The 12,998-nt window shown below is 35.1% G+C and overlaps 1 long non-coding RNA gene across 1 annotated transcript; it reads left to right on the top strand.

Annotated features, from left to right (window-relative positions):
• The first annotated feature begins 2,884 nt into the window (after positions 1-2,884).
• LOC138918546 (uncharacterized) lies at positions 2,885-12,628 on the top strand. The gene is made up of 4 exons (XR_011428036.1): positions 2,885-3,003; positions 10,525-10,585; positions 11,007-11,156; positions 12,486-12,628. It is a non-coding gene; the product is annotated as an uncharacterized lncRNA (long non-coding RNA).
• Positions 12,629-12,998: the final 370 nt, after the last annotated feature.

The following is a 12,998-nucleotide window of genomic DNA, read 5'->3' as shown; positions in this document are numbered from 1 at the left end:
GAATTCAACAATGTATAAAAAGAATTATACCCTATAACTAAATGGAGTTTACTCTCGGGCATGAAAGACTACTTCAATATTAGAAATTCAGTTAATATAATCCTCTACATCAAAAGACCAAAGAAGAAACATTATTTGATCATATCATAGATGCAGAGAAAACATTTGACATAATCCAATACCCACTAATGATTTTTTTAAAAATCTCAGCAAACTAGGAATAAAGGGCAGCTTCAATTTTAAGAAGAACATCTACAAAAAACCATAGCTATCATCATACTTGATGGTGAGAAATTGGACACTTTCCCCCTATGATTAGCAATAAGATTATAGTTTATCCATTTCTTAAAAAATAAACATCACCTTATCATATAACACAACAATCACACTCCTAGGTATTTGTCCAACTTATTCAAAAACTTCTATCCACACAAACAAAATGGCAAGTGAACGTAGGTGGTGGTTTTATTCACAATTGCCAAAAACTGCAAGCAAACAACATGTCCTTCAGTAGGTGAATGGATAAACAATCTGTGATACTACCATACAATGGAATATTATTCAGTGGTAAAACAAGTGAGCTATCAAGCTATGAAATGACAGGAATAAACTTTAAATGCAAATGTTAAGTGCTAAGTGAATGAATCCTGCCAGAAAAGCCTATGTGTTATTTGATTCCAACAATATGACATTCTGGAAAAGACAAAACTCTCTTTATTAAGAGACAATAAAAGATAAATGGTTGTCAGAGGTTCTGGAGGAGGAAAGAGTTAAATAGGCAATACAGTGTTTTTTTTTTTTATGGCAGTGAAACTTTTCTGTATGATCTTATACTGGACACATGATGTTATATATATGTCAAAACCCATAGAATTTAACAGCATAAAAGTGAAACTTAATGTATGCAAATAAAAAAAATATTTAGGAGGTGGGGTAATTCAAGGAAGGAACAGAGACTTTGATAAGAGAATCTAATTTTATTACAAATACATAAAACAAAATCACTGAACATGGGTGTAGGGGTGAGCAAAGGTGTTGACCTAAGTAACTTTGGAAATGAGTGAAGTCTGTAAGACTAGAGGCAAAACTAACATGATATTTTCACTGTACTCTGGTTGATAGAGTTGTTTTGTTGTTTTTCATCTGATACTCTTACACATGCATGCTGGAACTGAACAATTAAGCAAATGGATAGTGAATAGTGGGACGCAGGTTTCTTAGTGTTGTAGTGAGAATTTACAGTAAAGCAAAGAAAGGATGCAACAATGATCCATGTGGTAATATATTAGAGTTGGAAGCATAGTATGAACTCATATTTAGCTCAATATGCATAGAGATGGTTACAGATGGCAATATCTATAGATTAAGTATATATTCGGGTTAGTATACACGTAAATTTCTTTCCTTTATCAGCTAAGGCCTAGACACAATGTCACTCCAGCAGCAACAAGCACATCTAGCCCCAGATCTTGATTTCTGATACCATTTTCAGTAAAAGTCTCCCGGGATCTTTGGAGAAATAACTGATTCTAGGAATGGGAAAAAAAGATACAAGATGAGCCTGGATCATCTTGTAATAACAGGAAGAAAGTCAGCGCTAAACCAACAACAACAAACCCAAGTCTACATTGATGGGTTCATGGCAGAGGGACATAGGAGCCAACTGAAATAGTTTCCAATTGTCAAAGCTAGACAAATTTAAGCAAGAAAATAAAGTAGTATTAGACTAAAACCCAGTGTAGGAAATAAATATCCATAAGTTCATACTGACATAAATAAATTTATTGAGTAAATAATAGAGAAGAGATAGATCTCCCTTTCAGAAAAAATCCAAATAAAGTAAGTAAACATTCTACCCTCAAGGAGTAAATTCCCACTCCTTAAAGGTGAAATGTGTATAGTGCCTTCCTTTCAAAGATTTCAATTTGGAAATGGGGGAAAGGAAAGAATAACCTTACTGTGGAGGAATTTGACAAGTACCACCTCAGCCAGGAGATCCAGGTAAACACTAGCATTTGATAAATCATATTGATACTATGTACTCTTGCTATGATGTGTTGAAAACGGTAATTACGTCTATGATTTTCCACCCAAACCCCCATACACCAGTCTAATAATGAGAGAAACAGACAAATTCTAGTTGAGGTGCTTTCTACAAACTATTTGACCAGTACTCCTCAAAACGCTCATGGTCATCAAAAACAAGGGAAGGCTGACAAACTGTCACAGCCAAGAGAAACCTAAAGACACACGAAAACTGAACGTAATGTGATGTCTTGGATAGGATCCTGGAACAGAAGCAGACATTAAACAAAAACTAAGGAAATCTGAGTAAACTATGGGCTTTAGTTAGTAATATTGAATCACTATTGATTCATTAGTTGTGGCAAATTTGCTATACTGATACGATGTTAATAACATGGGAAACGGTATGGGTTATATGGGTATTTTCTATACTATCTTCTCATTTTTCTGTAAATCTAAAACTATTCTAGAAAATAGAGTCTTAAAAAATAAAAATAGTCTCACAAATGAACATAATACAAATTACGGTCTTTAAAAGTGTTTTGTTCTTTAATAAAATGTATGCTAATTTAGAAAATACTTTTATATAGTATGAATGACTTTTTGACTATTGAAGGAAAACAGGGACATTTGATGGCATATCTGGATTAAACAGCCAAAGAAATATTTAAAAATATCCAAAGGAAACTATTTGTCATACTGTAACAGTTAGGGACAACGTGAAAACTAAGCTTGTTTTTATACAATTTTACATAGCTGTCTCTAAGCCAAAGTGTTCTGGGCAAGTTTCAGAACTTTTCAAACTGTTTATAAACCGAACAAACAAAGCTGCCCAAGTCCATTCACAATTGATTCCTCAGTCTCTTTTCAGTACTGAAGAGCAACCCTTTCACAAATGCAGGTCATCTTCCACAGCCTGCAAAAGATGACGTCAGTTGCTTAGGTGGATGTCTAAACAGTAGGATTCCAAAGCATCTGGTAAGTTCATCTTGAACATTCAAACATTAAATGAACACTGTTTATAGACAATATGGAGAAATGAGAATTCAGTTAATTTTTTTTAAAAAATATGTACAACACGTGGTCTTTCTGTCTGCTATTGTTCAATCTCCATTTTGCTTTGTAAAGATTAGTCCCAATATTTATTCAAGAACCAGCAGACCTAACTATAAGAGGATGATTGGCCTTTGTATAGTTCTTTCTATTTTCAAATTTGAAATAAGACTTAAGCCTTGTGAAATTAAGATTAGAATTTAACTGCTCTGTACCTCTTCCTTATGTCAATAGACCAGAATCTAAATGGGAAATTGTAGTGTGATCATATTCTGTCTAGCAAATGTCTATTGGAATGGTAGGACGCCACATATGGAGCGGTGGTTATGGATCTGGAGGAGGGCTGAGGTTTGCTGTGCACTTAGGAAAAGAACAAGCCAGCTTCCTACTATTAAATTTTAAGTTCCCTCTGGAAACATGTAATTATATTATTCATTAGGGAGGGAAAAGATCTTACAGCCCAGTCTTGCTAAGTCACAAAATGATTATCCAGTTTCTGCTTTATCTCTGCCCTTTGCCTCTCTCTATCCCTCCAGCAGCCCAAATGTGTATAAGAAAGCTGTGGATGCTGCAGTTATCTTAAAAAGCACACGTGTAAAATGTACACATAACTCAACTCCACACTCTAAAATATCTACATAGCTTTAGGGTATATACAGATATTATTATATATTTATGTATAATAAAAACAGAATATAGTGTGCATAATGTAGTATATAACAATATATATTAAATATTGTAGGTTATAAATAACACGAGTCATATAAGACATTAAAATAATTATATATTTAAACATGTAAGATTCCTACGTTTACTGTGCTCTCACTAAATTTTTATTTTATTCAAATTGCATCACCTTTTATTTCTTGAAATTAATATTTGTACTAGGAGTATAATGCATATTTATAATATTCAATAACATATAGAATATTAAACCAATGAGAACAAAAGTGACTAAAACAAAGATCCATGCAAAAATGGAGAAAAATGTAAAATAATTTCAATTTCAAATTAACATAAGCATTTATTCCCCCATGAGGGGTTAGAAAGACTGTTCAGGAATAATTCTGCTTATAGCCAATTCTTGGCTCCACTACTACGCGGCCTTGGACCAACTACATACCTGCTATTAGCTCCAATCCTCCTCAGTAAAATAGAGATAATAATGTATACATGCTCTAAAATTTTTGAGGATTAAATGTGATTATGCATGCAATATGCTCAATTAGATCCTAGAAGGAATCTCATCAAAAGGTGATAAAAGTCAAGGTTATGAATAAATTATTTTGATTCTAGCCAATTACTAACAATGGAAGAATGCATCAGTCTTTGTAAATGCCTAGTGCTACAAAGGTCTAATATTAACATACAAAGGCTTAGTATACTAATAAGACTGTACTTAGAAGAAAAATGTTATTTTTTAACTTTTCTCATTTTCTGTTAAAGATGATGTTTTTCCTCATAGGTTAAATGGCTATGGATAACTATATACATATTTAATATATTCACATACATATATAATGGCTTTTTTGTTTGCTTCTAATTCCTCTGATTTCTCTGTGGCTTCAACCATTTGCTTCATATTGCTTCTTATTTACTGCATTACTCTAACAGGAAGCTATTTCAACTTATATAAATTTTTAAATAACTTCAAATACTGAAAGCTCTGTGCTGATTTTATTAATGATGTAGTAGGTCATAAAATATCAAAAGAAATAATGCTCATGAACAAGTTAGCAACAAAACCTTTCTTCATATCCATTTTATGTTTCAAGATGCCGTGAGATTTGGGAAAGAGAGCGGAATGAGTCTGAAAATGGAATTGAAAGTGTTTATCTACGTCTTATGAATTAGAAATTCTTTTCCTTTTAGGATCAGGCTTAAACATGATTCCAATGGTGTGGTAAACTTCAAATAATCAACAAATTTCTAAAAAATTTTGCAAGCCAGAAGTTTTTTTGCTTTGTTTTGTAATTATCATTTAATTTGTTCTAGGAACTCAGAAGACTAAATCTATTTTTTATTTATTTTATTTAAATTTTTACTTTTTACTTGAAATATTTTCAAACTGACTGGTAAAGTGCAAGGGTAGTACAAAGAATTCTCAGGTGTCCCTCGCCAAGAGACCTCACTGAAACAGTACCAACTGTACAACAATGTATTTTATAGCAGAGGGATTTGATCCTCAATCACTGCACTTAGCTGTCGTTTCTCTTCATCATCCTTCCCTTTGGAATGGTTCTTCTGACCTTCCTTGACCTTCATGAATTTAACAATTTTGAAAATTACCCGCCAATTACTTTATAGAATTTCTCTCAATTTGGATTAGTATGATGTTTCCTCAAGTACAATTTCAAGTTACACATTTTCTGGTAGAAATATCACAGAAGTGATGCTATATTCTTACTCCTGTGAGGTAGTCCACAATATCAAGTTGCCTATTAAAGATATTTCAATTCTGATCACTTGGACGAGGGTATCGGCCTTCTCCAATGTGAATTAACGCTTTTCACCTTTGTAATGTTAAGTATTTGGGAGGATCTACCTTAAGACTGTGTGAATACAGCACTCCTTATCAAAACCATATACTAGTTTTAGAGTCCCTTGATGGTTGTTATTTGAATTAATTGTTAGTATGATGGTTGTCACATAGTGATTTTCTAATTATATCATCCCTTCAAAATTTGTTAGTTCACTATCTATTTTAAGGAAGGCATTTTTCTTCACTTTTTTCTTTTAGGAAGGCATTTCTCTTCACATTTTTTTATTAATTTGTTCTAGATTTGACCCTTTACCTATTTGTGACTCCCATTTCAAAGAACGAGAAACGTAGTCTTACTGCTCCAGCTGCGTGAGTGCTGCTGGCCCTCAGCGCTCGGTCACCTTGAAAATTTCCCATCCCTGTAGATTGCTGCCCTGTGCCTGGCCACGCCTGCTTCTTGGAGACGGGCTGTATCCAATGACTGGTGGATGTAGGGGTATAAAAGTCCAGTCTCCTTGCCACAGCTGAAGGGCCCCGGCTGGTTTCAGCGTTCCTCTTGAGGTAGGCGCTGAGATCTTTGTCGTGGCTGCATCGCAGTCCAAATTCTCCCTCTCATTAACTGTTTCCACACGTGTTGTTACCAAGAGTGCTCCCTCATAAACCTCCTGCAGGGTGATCTCTCACTCAGAGTGGGGTTCCCAGTCCACAATAGAGTATGTTTGCACTTCAGTAACTAATCGCCATATCTTACAGTACTAAGAAAATATCGAAGTAGATTAATAACAAATACCTATATAACCAAAGCTATAAAATCTAAACTATCTTATCAGGATTTAGTATAATTACTTCTGGAGTCCATACACTTAAAGACTATAGTTGAATTTAGTACAATATGGAATATATAGATTTTTAAATTACCACACTCCAATCTTTTTCTAGTGAAATTGACAATTCCTTCATTCCGTGAGTTTGGGGAAAAAAAAACTATAGCTAGAACACCTGTTACCATGCACAAATTAATACAAATGTTTCCTGAAAGACTAGAACGGAAAGAAGTGGACATTTCTGACCATCATTTGATTTATAGCTTAATGTTTAATGGTGCCCATGCTGGAGTCAGATTGCCTGTGTCTGAAACTACCTTAGGTGTAAGTGTGTGACCTTAGGAAGTTACTGACCCATTCTAGCTTCAGTTTCCTTCAGCAGATAACAGTGATTGTCTCTTCAGACTATTCAAAAGATTAAGTAAAAATAATGCATGCAAAGTGCTTGCAAGAGTATGTGGTAAGCGTCAATACACGCCACCTATTATTATTGTTTGAAGCAACTCTTGCATAGGGACAGGCATCGTAAAGCACAGGTCTTCGTGTTATTAGCAGCTCCAGAGGCAACTGTGATGTGGTACAAATAGCTCTATACTCAGAGTCTGGAGAATGTGTTGAGGATTTTGGTTTTTACACTTACTGTGTGATCTTGACTACATTTTCCTCCAGTTCTCCAATCTCCGACATCATGGACATCTTACATATGCAGAATACTATTATAGAGTTTAAGTGGATTAGTGCTTGGGAGATCCTCTGTCTGGCATAGTAGGTGTTCAATAACGGGAGGATGAAAGAGTAGGGAGATACATCATGGTCTTGATATTTGCCTCACAAGGATATTGGTGAATTGTTTAGGTAGCAATGGTTAGGTGCATGCCTTGGTACTCATCTGTGTCTTTTACACAAACTAATCACTTCTGCATTGTCCTCTGACCTGTTTTCATTACTCACACTAGCCCTTGTCAAGCTCAAAACTGCTTATGTCTATGCCAGTACAATAGTCATGAAGATGTTTTAATCTCTGTGTCAGAAATTACTCTAAATGTAGTGATTAAAGCACACAATTTTCCTAAAAAATATGTTCCAAGCCCTCAGTTTATTTCTGTTTCTATGAGCTGGTTCATAAACCTATGAAAACATGAAGGTGCCATTTCCTTCACGACGAACATCCTGGTGATGACTTCCACCCAATTCCCTGCTGCAGAATGCCTACAACTAAAAGTTAATGCCTTCTGTGGCTTTAGGCTGGCAACAAAAATCTTTCTACTTATACAGGCAGGGAAATTTATCTTGAAATATTAATTATCATGCTTTGTTTTTTTTTTGCATTCCCGTGTCATAGTCATTCAGCATTATCCACACTGTCTGGAGAAGAATCAGTATTATTAGCTTAATACGGTAAAAAAAAAAAAAAAAAAAAAAAAAAAAATCCCAAAAACAAACAAACAGGACTCTTTTATATTTCATAAATACGCTTTTTAGAACCAAAATGGAAATGCTGGAAGAAAGCTGGGGACAGGGGTTAACGATAGATTAAAAGGAGAATCAGTGGAGCAAAATCACCTGTAGCTATTCCTTGGGGAGATGAAATGACCACCTAGAAAGGAAGAGAAACTGTCCTTACAAGAGTTCTAGAGGCGATGAAATTAAAGGGCTGGCCCTGTGTGAGTCCTGGAAAGGGGAATGGGGTCAGAATTAAAAACTGCTGAGTACATTCTCTGTCCATCCAGAACAAAGTCTTATGGAAGGAGGTCAAGGTCTGCAAACCATCTCTCACTATCAGTGTTGAGGAACCTCAGGGCCCCATCGGTTGCTTTCTTGTTCTTGTCCGTTCAGAACCTCCCATATTGAACCTAAATTGTCCAGCAAAAAGAGGACGGGTCTTTTCTCCAACATTCTTCCTGAGCCCCTTTTAATTACCTCACATGGACCACACAGACCACCCACATCTTTCCATTTATTATCCTTACTCTGGTTCAACACAAAAGAACCAGAAACGAGATAGGGTTCTTGTCACCCTTGTGGTCTAAGTGGGGATGAAGGGAAGACTAGCACTGGCCCTTGGATAGGATGGTGGGGAAATCCATTCAGGTTTCAGATGTGTGTAAGATTTTCTCTCTCATCACACAGTCTTGACTTCAAAAAGTATGACTATGGTAAAAAGTAAGAAATTGCTCATGCATTTCCATTCCAGAGTCCAGCTATGCAAAACTATCTTCTATGTACTTGTATGTAAGAGATGAGATGGAGATAGAGATAGAGAGGTAAAGAAAATACGTGTATTTCTAGATAAATGAGCATAATTAAGATATACTTAAGAAAATTGCTAATTAACACACAACACGTGTGACCTCGATCTCTTAACTAATTCCTTATTTTAAAATTGTTGAGATTGTCAGAGGAAGGGGCAGAGGACATGATAAGCTGCCGGATCCTTTCCGATTTTAAATTCTCCATCAATGATTCAGGATGTAGCCTTTTATGGGAACTTACAAGATTTTAAATTATTTTTCATCATGTAAATTTAAGAAACCAAACAGTATATAACTGCTTTATTTTAAGGACTTAGAATGTATAAAACTTGAGTAGCAGTCTGAACACATAAAACAACAGAAGCCATTTGTCTTTAATAACTTGATAGAAAAACATCGCTTATAGAAACAACACATTGCAATATTAGTGATTATAGTTGAACAGCATGAAGTGTATCCTGTGCAATAATTCTTGATTAGTCAAAGAACTACAGTGGAATATTTTGTCTGCCCATGTGTCCTGAACTGTTCATTTCCTGTTACTTTGCTGGAGGCAGAAGCCAAAGACTTTTGTTTTCCTGCCTTTATTATACATCTGCTGGTTATTGCTATTTAAGCTGACTTGGTTCTTGATGACCACTGGGTGACTTACTATAGTTGTTTTCCCAAAAGACATTAGCAGCAACACATGTTTTTAAATGCATCCAATGTTGTTTTGAGACTTTTCAAATAACTCGGGAGCAATCAAATGTAGACTACACACGTAACCATAAGTTAATGCAAACTTCTTTAGAGAAAAAGGACATAGTTGGTTTCAATCTATAAGTCGCTTTGATTTAAATTTTTTATTAAAGTTATATTTCTACAGTGCATTTGGATTTGCATACAATTTATCTCACTCTACCTACTTTTCAGAGCATGTTACTTAAATGTTTATATCAACTATACAACACATCAAAGCATTCTCCAGAGAATTTTCAATAGACTATGCACACATTGCCTAGATTACTTCTGTATCTGGATTTGCTAAAGAGAACATCTACATACAAATGTACAATGATTAGAGCCCAACTTTATATTCAGAGAAGAATTAGTTTACACCACATTCACTGTTCAATTATACTTTAGTATGCAATGCTTGATTTGATAAAAGGAAACAGAATAGTTGGAGATTTTTCAAAATTCATTCAGAATTAAGAATTTTGTCTTTTTAGTTATGATCAAAATTTTAAATGCACCTTCTTTTGTATACATACATGTTTTTTTGCAGCTATACTATGATCATTGTTGCCGTTAATTACCAACTGTGCATCAGTGTCTGCTCAGCACTGTGATGATCTGGGTTCTTTTTCAAAGCACATTATCTCCTCAAGCCACTTAAAAACGTAAGGGATTTATTTCAGGATACAAGAGATGGACTCTAGGTTGAGTGTTTGTGAATGGTTAACAAGCCACGAGGGAGGCTGCTGGGTCTTTTCCGCAACTGAGGACTGGACAGGGAAATGGGAAGTTACTCCTTCAGCTCCTGGCAGAATCACAACGCCACTGCCACAATCAGGAGTCCCATAAAAGCTGAAAGTCAGCATAATCAGCCATCGCCACCAGCTCCAGACCATGCCACCACTTTGCATACCACTGTCACCAGCTCCAGCTCTATCTCTTGTCATACACAAAGCAGGTGACTTTATACTGCACATCTACTAGTATTTCCACAGAAAAGTTAAGGGTCTCCAGGATAGTGGAGAGCCAAATCTTTACCAGCAGCAGAAATGTGACCTCTGCCTCACTTCTGCATGTCAAATATTAGGCAAGTGCATCTGGGTTAGCCAAATATGCATCATATCCAGACTTTCAGGAACAATTGAGAAATGTAGCTTTAACCTTGCAGGCCTTGCGAGACAACACACGTTAGGAGGAAGCAGAGAGCCCATCTCCGGTATCAACCACAGGTATTTAAGTTTATTGTCTTATCCACATAAAAACGCTATTAGTCAAATTGCTCCATTTTGCCCATTTACCTCCACCTGACTTCTCCTTTTCGAATGACTGATATTTTTCCTTTGTTCATCTGAAATAGATAACTTTTGATAGACTGCACAACTGAGGTTCTTCCTTGCCTGAACTTAGTAAACAGAATATAGTGATTCGAACCAATTTTCCATCTTTTTAAATCTTCTTTATCTCTTTATTCAGCCTTTTTTTAAGACAACAGAGCATATTTATTAAAATGTGTTAGGTTAGCGAATAAACTTGTGTCAGTTCTTCTTGTGAAGATATGTAAGTTAAATATCCTACACTGATATTTGTGAAGTAAGGAAAAATCATTGGTCTCATTTTATTGTGGATTCCTATTTTTTCTTTTGGAATTAGGATGAAAAAATGACCAACATCTTTATTGTGGTAAAAATTAAGAAAAGAAAGTCTGTGAACTTCAAAAGACTAAAGATCCATAAAAGGGCATGAAGGAACCATAATGACACCTGAAGATATTGTAATTTCATCGAATGCATTCTTGGAAAGGTAATGTTTCCCACTTTTTCATTTAGGTAAAAGTTATCAAAGGAAAAAATATTTTGCTTAGTTATATAACATCCTCCTTTATTCCTGATAATTGTCTCTAATAAAGTGAGGATGTTTGTTAAGGAGAAGCTTCAGTAAGTCTGGCTACAGGTGTCATAACCTCCACTGTCATTCAAAATCTCTCCCCAAACTGCTCAAGAGTAAAGCCATCCAAAATTGAGCATGATTATGGGTCCTGTTAGCATTTAAATCTCTTAATGTCTTTTCTTCTCTTTGTACTAATTCACTACTTTAATCTAGATTAGTTCAATTCCTGCTTTAAAATTAATGCTATGAATCTGCCATGACCTTTTTTCCTTCACTTTTCAAAACTGAAAGAGTAAGAAGGGCAACTTAATTATTTTGATTTTATGTGGATTAAGTAAATTACATGGATAAAGTAAAAAAAGGAAAGATAAAAGTGAAAGTAAGTATGACAGAATAACAATATACAAATCTACAAATATGTAGTAATAGTTTCTTTAATTAATATATAGTAATAGTTTCATCAGCTAATTGTTTGATATTAAATACTTTCTCTAATTGGAAATAATAACACAGCCCATAGTATACTGGTACATCTCAACATGGCATTTTTACTCACTTTACATACTTTGCTATGAGAAAGATTTTACTTAATTTTTACAGGTCTTTTAAACTGCAATTTGTTTTGGTCATTTTTTTCTTTCAGTCTCTCGAAAAAATTGATATCTATTCATTCTCCCGTTGGTAAAATTTCAAGTGTTAAGAAGTAAATATAACATTGACGAGGAAAGTCTCAACCAGCAAGATTAAAATGATAATTTTAACAGTAGCCATATGCTATTTGGGGAACCAATATGGAATAGGATAACTGTAATAGTTCTTTGATATCTTTTGATCACCCATATTTCATTTCATCTCCCCAAAACAGCACACATATTTCCTTTGACGTAATTCTCTCCTCCACTTGTGTGGTATAGTAAATCCTTCTGTTAGGGATGCCAAGGGGCCAGATAGATACTTTCCTTCACTTGGAACTGAGCCAAAGGTTTATCCCATAACTGGCTCAGCCAACTCAATGCTTTCTTTTGGGTCTGGATATTTAGCAAGTGACGCACTAACTAATGTTTAGATGTTTTTCCTTTTTTAAAGATGAAACCCTAACAAGCTTGTTCCTCCTAGGAAACCATTCTGGATGTTCCATCATTCTCTTCACTTAGTCCTTCTTCTTGCTGATTTCCAAAACTCGTTTTATGGTCTGTAATTGAATGTTTTTAGACTTCTGATAATCTCTTTCTTTGTTCCAAGGAGTTAGCCAGAGTCATCTTAAAATTGCAACCAAAGAACCCTAAATGACTCAGAAATGAGTGTGAGAGAATGGAGTGCTAGCAACAGAACAGATCCTCAGCAATATAGAATATTTGGAATTATCTCTTCAACAATGGGTGAAAGTAAGTATGTTTCATTCATTTTCTACAATGGAAAGTAACAGCATAAATCACAGTGGTAAAATAATGTTATTTCCTAAAGCCAGACATTTTTGCCACTGTATAAAGTTATAAAAGAAATTAGAGATCGGAGGACCACAAGATAAGATTACTGATAGTAGACAGGGGTGAATAACTTGAAACAGAGACAGACAAGTCCCGAATAGCACTGACAGAAAGTCAGGGAATTTTTGGGAACATGCTGAAAAGGTCTCTTAAGCCTTTTAGAGGCTGGTATTGATGAAAAGAAAAGAAAATCTGACTATTGTGGTGTGGGTTGACATCTTACAATGCTAGTTAAATTCACAGCCTACTAAATCACAGCCTTGACTGA

The sequence above is a fragment of the Equus caballus genome, chromosome 17, assembly GCF_041296265.1.
Source record: "Equus caballus isolate H_3958 breed thoroughbred chromosome 17, TB-T2T, whole genome shotgun sequence".
NCBI classification, from domain to species: Eukaryota; Metazoa; Chordata; class Mammalia; order Perissodactyla; family Equidae; genus Equus; species Equus caballus.
This window is presented reverse-complemented; position numbering and strand designations above follow the sequence as displayed.